The sequence below is a fragment of the Rhinopithecus bieti genome, unplaced genomic scaffold, assembly GCF_001698545.2.
Source record: "Rhinopithecus bieti isolate Rb0 unplaced genomic scaffold, ASM169854v2 scaffold_41649, whole genome shotgun sequence".
Lineage (NCBI taxonomy): Eukaryota > Metazoa > Chordata > Mammalia > Primates > Cercopithecidae > Rhinopithecus > Rhinopithecus bieti.
This window is the reverse complement of record NW_016816893.1, coordinates 405,738-416,960: the sequence shown is the minus strand read 5'-3', so window position 1 is coordinate 416,960 and position 11,223 is coordinate 405,738.

Here is an 11,223-nt window from a genome sequence, read left to right as displayed (position 1 = left end):
TGTTTGTTTGTTTGTTTGTTTTGTTTTTTTAGACGGGGGTTCGCTCTGTCACTTAGGCTGGAGTGCAATGGCATGATCGTGGCTCACTACAGTCTTGACCTCCCAGGCTCAGGTGATCTTCCCATTTCAGCCTCCCAAGCAGCTGGGACTACAGGTGAGCACCACCATGCCCAGCCAATTTTTCAAAAATCATTTTTCATAGAGATGAGGTCTCATTATATTGTCCAGGTTGGTCTTGAACTTTTGAGCACAAGTGATCCTCCCACCTTGGCCTATCAAAGTGCTAGGATTACAGGCATGAGCCACTGTGCTTGACCAGCTTCTTTCCTTAAATCTCATGAACCAATCTCTGCTTGTTTCAAGCTTTTCTTCTGAAGCTTCCTCACCTCTCTTAGCCTCACAGAACTGAAGAGTCTCAGGCCCTTGTTCTGAATTAGCCTGTGGCTTAAGGGAATGTTGTGGCTGGTTTGATCTTCTATACAAACCATTTGAACTTTCTGTATATCAGCAGTAAGTCTGTTTTGCTTTCTTATCATTCGTGTGTTCACTGGAGTAGCACTTTTAATTTCTTTCAAGAACTTTTCCTTCTCATTCACAACTTGGTCGTCTGGCACATGAGGCTTAGCTATGAGTCTGTCTTGGTTTTTGACATACCTTCCTCACTAAGCTTAATCATTTCTAGTGTTTATTTAAAGTGAGAAACGTGTGACTCTTTCTGTCACTTCAACACCTACAGACCAATGTGGGGTTATTCACTGATTTAGTTTCAGTATCGTTGTGTCTCAGGGAGTCCTTATTCCCTATGAAGGCCAAGGAGAGTGAGAGAGACAGAGGAATGGCCAGTTGGTGGGGCAGTCAGTACACACACCACATTTATCGTATATGTTTGTCATCTTATATGGGCATGGTTTGTGGTACCCCAAAACAGTTGTAATAGTAACATCAAAGATCACAGATCATAGATCACCGTAACAAACATAATAATGAAAAAGTTTGAAATATTTCAAAATTATCAAAATGTGACACTGAGACATGAAGTGAGCACACATTATTGGAAAGCTGGCACCAACAGCCTGCTGGACTCAGGGTTGCCACAAGCCTTCAATTTGTGAAAAACACAGTATCTGCAAAGCGCAGTCAAGCAAAGCACAATAGAATGAGATACACTTGTACATTTCTTGTGAGTTTCTGGAGTTCAGGGACTGAGTCTCAGGCAGGTGAGCCATACTGGACAAGAATCAACACGACCCAGGTTCGAACTCTGGTTCTTCCACTGGCTATATGACCACTGCCAATCATTAACATTTTCAAGCCTTTGTTTCCTCATCTGTAAAATTCCAGCAACAATCCTTGTGCCTCCAGAAGTGTGAGAATTAAATGAGATAGTGCCCTGAAAGTGCATTTCAGGACCACCTCTGTCTCCTTTGCAGTCTAACGCAGGAGGCATACAAAATTGCTGACACTCCTGTATGTGGCTACCACACTGTGGGCAAGATAAGGCCCTGGTTTTGGAAAAAACACTTTGCCCCATGCATTTTCCCCTTTTTTTGAGGGTTGTAACTAGTCCTGAGAATTAATACCATTCCCCCACCCTCCCACTGTGTCTCTAACAAACACAGCATAATCTCATGATCATAGCTGTGATGGGAACACCCGAGAGAACAGCGGGGGGGAGAGTTTGAATGGGATCAGATGTCAGAGTGGGGAGGCGGCCTGCTACAAGGTCAGCCTGGCTCCTGTCAAGAGCCAGGTGGCAGAGCTGACCGACGCTTCCACTGATGCTGCAAGCTGATGCACACTCGGAGCCCCCAGCCTTTTTGGAGTGCGCTGGGATCTGCCGCCGCCCGGCCACCAGTGCCATGGCTGATAATGTGGCTTTGCGTGAGATGTGACAATTGCTTCTCTGCTCTTGCTTGGCCCAGGCTTTTGTGTAACCTCATTGGGAAGACAGCTAATTATCCCTGAGAGGCCAAACAAATCTCACGATGTACATCCTGCAGAGACAGGCTAATTTATGATTCACAACCCTCCAAGTTTATTTATTTTTTAAAAAAGGAGATATTATTTGTACTTCTTCCTGTGAAATGTGCTCTGTGCAGTTAATTTACTTCCTTCAACTACTTAACTGTTGTGCCTCTCTGAACCAGCTCCTTCAGAGGGATGTCGCCTCCATCAGGTGGGGCAGGATCAGAGGCTGGGAGTCAGAAATCTTGTTTTCTGGCTTTACCCTAATCCTGCTTTTATCCTCTTTTCTGTTCCTTTTCCACAATGAAAGACTGAAGTAGAGGCATTGTCCGTCTCTAAGATTGCTGTGAGGAAGTCCCTGGGGAGGTATGTTGACAGGAGCCCAGGCTGACCTTGTACCAATTCCTTGTCTAAGACACTTACAGGCAGTTGTTTTGATGTGAGAACAGGTTACTTTGGGGAAGAGGCTGAGGTCACCCTGGACACTCAGCCTGCACCTTCCACTGCCATTTTCTTCTCCCTCACAGTCTCTGCCAGGGGTCTCCCTGCTTCCAGACATGTCTGACAGACTGTGTGCCTGGGGGAGTCATCCCCTGAGGCCTTCATGGCTGGGGCAGGTCCCCCTTTAAAGGATCTTTGTAGTGGATCTATCCTCTGCCTTCTCAGGCACAATAGGTGGTTATCCTCTCTCCTGCACCTGAAATCTCTCCTCCACGAGAGCCTTTTAATCAACATGAAAACATGCTCTCTGCTTCCAGGTCCAAAAACAAACACAGAAAAACCCACAATAAGGCTGAGTGCAGTGGCTCATGCCTGTAATCCCAGCACTTTGGGAAGCTGAGGCAGGAGAATTGCTTGAGCCCAGGAGTTAAAGACCACCCTGGGCAACTTGGCGAAACCCTGTCTCTGTAGAAATACAAACAAAGTAGTGCATGCCTGTGGTCCCAGCTACTCAGGAGGCTGAGGTGAGAGGATCACTCGATCCTAGGGAGGTTGGGGCTGCAGTGATCTATGATTGCACCCTGCACTCCAGCCTGGGCAACAGAGTGAGACCCTTTCTAAAAACAAAATAAAACAAAACAAAAACTCAAATAACCCTCCTTAGAGCCCATGCTCCTCTTTTTTTTTTTTTTTTTTTTTTTCTTTTGAGACAGATTCTCACTCTTGTCACCCAGGCTGGAGTGCAGTGGTGTGATCTCTGCTCACTGCAACCTCCGCCTCCCAGGTTCAAACGATTCTCCTGTCTCAGCCTCCTGAGTAGCTAGGATTACAGCTGCCCACCACCACCCTGGCTAACTTCAGTATTTTTAGTAGAGACAGATTTCACCATGTTGGCCAGGCTGGTCTTGAACTCCTGACCTCAGGTGATCCGCCCGCCTTGGTCCCCGAAAGTGCTAGGATCAGGTGTGAGCCACTGCGCCTGGCCAATGCTCCTCTTTGGATGCGACTCACTTTCTCTATTCTCCTTTTCAGCCAAACTTCTTGAGAGTGTCAGTTACCCTCACTGCCTCCACCCCTACGCTTCCTATTCCACCTGCAATCTATAGCAGTGTGGTTTCTAGCTGAGGCTTCTCGCCATCAAAACTTCTCTCCTGAAGCTTGCTTTCTTGTGGTTCTCACCTTATTTGATCACTGTTGATTCCTCGCTTGTTCTTGCAGTCTGCTTTCCTTTGGCCCCCATGACATCTCACAATCCTGGGTTTTTCTCTTACTTCTCTGGCCACTTTTTCTTAGTCTCTAATTCCTTGGCTTGAAATGCTATCAGAGAGCACACTCCTTATAACAGAATGGCCCTTCACAGAGTGGGAGCAGTTGGCTCTGATGTGTAAGGACAGGTTGGGTCAGAATAAGCCCAGGGAAGAGGAAAACTGGGTTTTCAGCCCATGGGAATCACTGAAGAAGCAGCTCAACCAACCCTCTTTTCTCATCTGAGAAAGCTGCTCATTGGGGGCTGTCGAAGGGGGATAGACTGTGATGGGGCCAGTGAACTGGGGATCCTTGATTGGCTCGGGGCCTCCCAAGCAGGGATCTCTCAGTCAGATGGGTTAGCTTTGTCTCTCAAAATACATTATCTGGCCAGGAGTGGTGGTGCATACTTGTAGTCTCAGCTACTTGAAAGCCTGAGGCAGGAGGATTGCTTGAGCCCAGGAATTTCTGGGCCATGGTGTACTATGGTTGCTGCACTGCAGCCTGGGCTAGTAAGACCCTATCTCTTAAAAAATGATCTGAATGATTCCATGTACATGAAATATCGAGAATAGGCAAATCATAGAGATAGAAAGCAAATCAGTGGTTTCCAAGGTCTAGAAGAGAGAGTGGGAAATGACTGCTTAATGGTATGAAGTTTCCTTTCAAGGTAATGATAATTTCTGTAACAAAATAGTAGTGATGGTTATACAGCATTGTGAATGTACCAAGTGTCACTAACATCTTAAAAAAAATCATGACCAGGTGTAGTGGCTCACACCAATAATCCAAGCACTTTGGGCGGCTGAGGTGGGTGGATCTCCTGATGTCAGGGGTTCGAAACGAGCCTGGCCAATATGGTGAAATCCCGTCTGTACTAAAACTACAAAATCAGCTGGATGTGGTGGCACATGCCTGTAATCCCAGCTACTTGGAAGTCTGAGGCAGGTGAATGGCTTGAACCTGGGAGTTGGAGGTGGCAGTGAGCCGAAATTGCACCATTGCACTCCAGCCTGGGCAACAAGATCGAAACTCCGTCTAAAAAAAAAAAAAAAAAAAAATCATCTGGGGTTTACCCCTAAAGAGGAAGCACCACTGCTGAATTAAGCCACCTAGACCAGGGATGCACTCAAGGTCAGCCATGACAAGGAGATAAGGAACTCTAACCTGGAAATGACTCTTCCCACCAAAACAAGAGGAAACCACACTTTCCCATAATACAGAACGTGCTATTCCATAAAATAGCCATAAGAGGACTTCTAAATTATATTAACAGGGCACTGTGTAGCATGACTGTAGAATACACACTTACAGTTGCTTTTTGTTTTTGAGACAAAACAAAACAAAACAAAACAAAACAAAACAAAACAAAACGCTCTCTTGCCCAGGCTGGGGTGCAGTGGCACAATCTTGGCTTGCTGCAACCTCCGCTTCTTAGGTTCAAACGATTCTCCTGCCTCAGCCTCCTGAGTATCTGGGATTACAGGCATGCATCACCATGTCCAGTTAATTTTTGTATTTTTAGTAGAGACATGGTTTCACCACGTGGGCCAGGCTGGTCTCGAACTCCTGACCTCAGGTGATCCACTCGCCTCAGCCTCCCAAAGTGCTGGGATTACAGGCGTGAGTCACCACGCCCAGCCTGTTGTTTTATAAACTATTTTTTCTTTCAAATTGGTATTTAAGTGACTATGATGAGGCAGATTTAATGTTTTGGTGGAGCGTTCTGGTAGCCTGAACTGAGGCCGAGGAAGAAGGCTAATTTGAAATATCTAAGGCTTTGAACTGTCAGGACTCTGTAATCTTTTGGAGAAGTCTAAAATTACCCTTGACAAGTGAGGTGAGCAAACACTACACTGTGTGAGTCCTTAACAGATGTTGTCTCATTATATTTCTCAGAACAACCCTATGAGGGGACACAGGAACGCTGGGATCTGAACTAAGTATTTATGAGTCTGTGAGCCTACGTGAATCTGTCAATCAGAACTGGCCAGGAGAAGAAGCTGCTGGTGCCCTAGGGGTTCTGCTTGTGGGTGTGAGCAGCATTCATGATGGTATTTATCTTGCTGGGCCTCCAGCCTGGTGTGGCCACAGGAGACATGGGCTACATGCTCACTTTGTCTGGAACCTTGACGTTTTTCTGTCTCGCTGATGAGCAAAACTTCTGGAGTTTGCTTACTTGTCAATTTCCCCCTCACTTCGTTTCCTGACTTGTAAACAGGCAGGATGAGAGCAGGTGACTGGCACTTATGATAACCCAAGAGCTCTGCTGTGCTCAGCATATCCTGTTATTATAGGCCTCTAGTCTGCTTTGATATCTACCGTCCAATTTTCCCTCCTTTTCCTGGAACTGTAGTTAAGGGAGGGATTGGATTTATGGGGATAAAAATTTAAATTTTCCAGCCTAGGCAACATGATGAAACCTCGTCTGTACAAAAAATACAAAAATTAACTGGGTGTGGTGGAGCATGCCTGTAGTCCCAGCTACTTGGGAGGCTGAGGTGTGAGGATTGCTTGAGCCTGGGAGGCCGAGGCTGCAGTTAAGCCATGATCATGCTACTACATTCCAGCTGGGTGGTAGAGTGAGACTCTATCTCAAAAACTAATTCAACTTTTCTCTGTGGGAGTCAGTGTGGTATAATTCAAGGGTCTTGGAACTGGCACCAGATTTAAATTCTAGTTCTTACATGAAACTAAATTTCCCATCCTTACCTGGACATAAAAATATTGAACTCAGGCCAGGCATGGTGGCTCACACCTGTAATCCCAGCGCTTTCAGAGGCTGAGGTGGGTGAACCACCTAAGGTTAGGAGTTTAAGACCAGCCTGGTCAGCTTGGTGTAACCAAGTCTCTACTGAAACGACAAAAATTAGCCGGATGTGGTGGTGCAGGCTTGTAGTCCTAGCTGCTTGGGAGGCTGAGGCAGGAGAATCCCTTGAACCAGCGAGGCAGAGGTTGCAGTGAGCTGAGATCATGCCACTGCACTCCAGCCTGGGTGACAAAGCGAGACTCTATCTCAAAAAAATATATATATATGTTCACACACGTATATATATGTATATATACACATATATGTGTATATATATATGTATAAATACACACACACACATATATATCTGACTAATTCATGAGGCCTAAATAAAATAATTGGAAAAGACTCAATATATGGTGGTGCTTATAGTGAACAGGATGGGATAAATGTAGTAACTTACTAAGAATGTGTGGTTCAGTCTGGGAGCGGTGGCTCACGCCTATAATCTCAGCACTGTGGGAGGCCAAGGCAGGCGGATCACTTGAGGTCAGGGTTTGAGACCAGCCTGGTCAACAAACTGAAACCCTGTCTCTACTAAAAATACAAAAATGAGCTGGGCGTGGTGGCGGGTGCCTGTAATCCCAGCTACTTGGGAGGCTGAGGCAGGAGAATTGCTTGAACTCAGAAGGTGGAGGTTGCAGTGAGCTAAGATCATGCTACTACACTCCAGCCTGAGTGACAGAGTGAGACTCTGGACCAAAAAAAAAAAAAAAAAAAAAGTGCAGTTCAGCTGGAAATAGGGGGAGGCAGGGCTCTGTTTCTTCCTCCTTGAGTGAAGCAGGAAAGTTTCAGGACTCTGCCTTTCTTCTTCTCTCTTTCAGAGCTCACTCCTGACCCAGCTCCTTCAACCTAGAGTCTTATTTTACAGGCTTTGCCCCCTCTCTCGCATGAGGGCCGAGGGTTGGCATGGCTTGCTGTAAGTGTGTGAGGCCTAAAATTGGGAAAAATAATAAAATATGGGATTTGTTCTTGGTGGAACTAATATACTGAATTTAGTCCTTTCTCTCCTTAGGTTAAGCTTTCCCCCAAAGTATCCTGATCTCTCCTTTCCATATTCCCCTCCACACACATACCCTCATTCCCAACCCTCAGCTTCCAGAAAGTGTGTGAATCAGGCCAGCTCCCTCCAGGGGTAGCCTCAGTCCCACCACAGCATGCTCTCAGTTGCTCAAGAAATGACCAGTGGAGCGGGTATCTGTAGAGTGAGTCAACAGATCATTCCTTCCTTCACTTCTTAACCAGAATAAAGAAATCAGCTTGGTACTTGGATTACAATATTTCTCAGTTTCCTTCTATCTTTTGTTCTGTATCAGCCATTTGAGTGACACCACCCAGAGTAATATCAGGCCAAGTGAAGTGGCTCATGCCTGTAATCCCAGCAGTTTGGGAGGCCAAGGAGGGTGGATCACTTGAGGTCGGGAGATCGAGACCAGCTTGGGCAACATGGCAAAACCTCATCCTTACTATAAATACAAAAGTTAGCCAGGTGTGGTGGTGTATGCCTGTAATCCCTGCTACTGGGGAGGTTAGGGTATGAGAATTGCTTGAACCTGGGAGGCAGAGGTTGCAATGGGCTGAGATTGTGTCACTGCACTCCAGTCTGGGCAGCAGAGTGAGACTGTCTCAAAAAAAAAAAAAAGAAGAAGGAGAAGAATATCAGCTGGCATATGTTAAATATACACTGTGTTTTTAGAACTGTTCTAAGATATTTAGGATATTAACTGTATTGACTCAATTAACAACAACGCCATGAATTTGGGACAATTATTTCTTTATCTTACAAATAAAAAAATAGAGTCATTGAAAGGTCAAATCACTCATCCAAGGTCACACAACTGGTTAGTGGTAAACTGAGAATCTAACCCAGGGTATTGACTCTACCTCCTGGGCTTTTAACATTGCTAACATTGCATTAGGGCAGAATAGAGAATAGGAAAAGACTTTCAGTCAAGTGTTAGGGTATGAATTTTGGGTCATGACTCAAAGGTCAATAGCTACTGGGATGTAATCAACATATTGTTATTTGCATATATCTATAATCACAGCATGTGAGTCATGCTATACATTAGTGAGGCCATTTTTAGAAAATATAATTTGCTCCAACATATTTGAAGATGTTACAAAATTAAGATCTTTATGTAAGATTTAAAATATGTTCTAACAAGAAAAAGAAAGTAAAATTTACTCACAAAATTTCCTTCTTACCTGGGTTCCACTTATACCTTCCAAGCATCACCTATCTCGAGCAGGTAGCTCCAAAGCCATAGTTCTTGTATACAGAGAAATTTAAAAGACCAAATAAGTAGTTTCTGCTTTCAAACTTACATACTTTCTACTTTAAAAAATGTATTTCAATCCCTTACCTGATACTTAAAAACTTAGAGAAGGGGAAAATTAGCTTCAATCTTAAGATTTGGAGAGGCCAAACCTTTTTGGGTATCCCAACTTTGGGTGTGTAGCAGTAATGAGGGAGCATGACTGTATACTTGTCCCCATACACTCCCAGCATCTGCTGGGCCGGGGCTGTGCTCTCTGAATATTTGGTAACATGGCAGTTACTATCTTCCGGCTACTGCCCTCTGAAAGCCTGCCAAGAGTATACCTGTCTTGTGCAACCTACAAACTCTTCTTATAGCACAGGCTCTGCTATGACATGGACCAGAGCAAAGGTAGGCACTGCAAAGTTATTTCTTCCCAGTGAGGCAAGTATGGTTGAGCACACATCCTTGCTTTGCTTACTGGAGAAACAGACTGATCAACTGGCATGAAACATTGAAACATGAAACTTACACTACCATTCGAAAAGAATCAGTCCTAACTGCAAAGGTCGTGAAAATGAATTTGAAAGCATAGTGCAGCATGGTTGAAAGAAGGATATAATAATATCAGTCAATAATTATTGAGCACTTTGCACAACATATTTTAGTTAATTTTCACAATGAGCCCTACAAACTGGATATTACTATTATCTCCATTTTGTGGATCGGGAAACTGAAGCTTTGAGGGTTGAGGTAAGTTGTTCACAGTTACACAGCTGGTACGTGGTGGAACTGGAATTCAAATCCAAGCAGTCTGACTCTGATAGTTACTTTCGTAATGCTAAGCAATGCCTCTGGACCCTCCAAGCCAACTGTTACTGCTCTGAAGCCTGGTTGAATTAATGATGTCACCACCCACTGGTCCCCAAACTCAGGAGTCATCTTGACTAGTCTTCTTCATTCCTCTCACATCCATTTAATGTGTTTGTTGAGGCTCTGCCATGTGCCAGGTAGTATGGGTACAATGGCAAATAAAACAATAAAAATTCCTGCCCAAGTTAAGGCAATGGGGGTCTTCTCTGGGGTTGCACAATTTGTATTTATTTATTTATTTATTTTTATTTATTTTTTGAGACGGAGTCTCGCTCTGTTGCCCAGGGTGGAGTGCAGTGGCATGATCTCCGCTCACTGCAACCTCTGCCTCTCAGATTCAAGCAATTCTCCTGCCTCAGCCTCCCAAGTAACTGGGATTACAGGCACCCACCACCACGCCTGGCTAATTTTTTTGTTTTTAGTAGAGATGGGGTTTCACCATATTGGTCAGGCTGGTTTTGAACTCTTGAACTCAAGTGATCCACCCACCTTGGCCTCCCAAAGTGCTAGGATTACAGGCATGAGCCTCTGCACCCTGCCGGGGTTGTACAATTTGGAATCAGATAGAGGAAATATCAGTCTCCTTCTGGTAGTGAAACAGGGAGATGCAAGACCAGGGAGCATCTTGCCCTCATGTTTCCTGAATTTCCTGTGGAGAAATTCAGAGGAAAGTAAGCCTGACATTTAGAGAAAGTCGGAAGTGAGAGATGCAGAGAGGAGCCTGGCAGCAGTGTCCAAGACGCTGTTTCCAGCTGTCTCCAGGCCAGTGCACCCTGCTCTTGCTGCATTTCTGTTAATCTTTTAATAATTTCCACTTTCTGCCTAATGGTTAGAGTTGTGTTTCTGTCACTTGCAACCAAATCATCCTTGAATGATACAGACAAAGCAAACAGTCACCCACAATCCCACACTCAGATATCACCCATCTTCACATTGTGGTGTACGTTCTCCCAGTATCATCGCTTAAAGTACCTGTCCAGCTCCCTCATCCTGATCATGGCCCTGATTCACAGAGACTGACCTCCAGGTGCCATGTGAATACACTTACTCCTATTCATCTGGCCATAGTTTATTAATCCAGACATTCACTTCCAGCCCATATTGGGACTATCAGAAAAATTCCCAAAATTTTACCTGTGGGCTATAAAGACACAGGGACTAGATGGGAATCATTTCATCAAAGCTGTAGAGGGAGAAGTTCCTCAAATCTATCTGTTGAGAAGAATCCTGGCATTATCGTTCCTTATCTGATCATATCTTAAAAGTGTAATTTCCTGGCCTGGCATGGTGGCTCATGCCTGTAATCCCAGCACTTTGGGAGGCCAAGGCGGGTGGATCACGAGGTCAGGTGTTTGAGACCAGCCTGACCAACATGGTGAAACCTCCCTCTCTACTAAAAATACAAAAATTAGCTGGGAATGGTGGCACGCATCTGTAACCCCAGCTACTCAGGAGGCTGGGGCAGGAGAATCTCGTGAACCTGAGAGGTGGAGGTTGCAGTGAGCCGAGATTGCACCACTGCACTCCAGCCTGGACGACAGAGCAAGACACTGTCTCAAAAAAAAAAAAAAAAAAGTGTAACACTTCCTGCAATTTCATGAGATATTCCAGCATTTTCCAATAAATTCA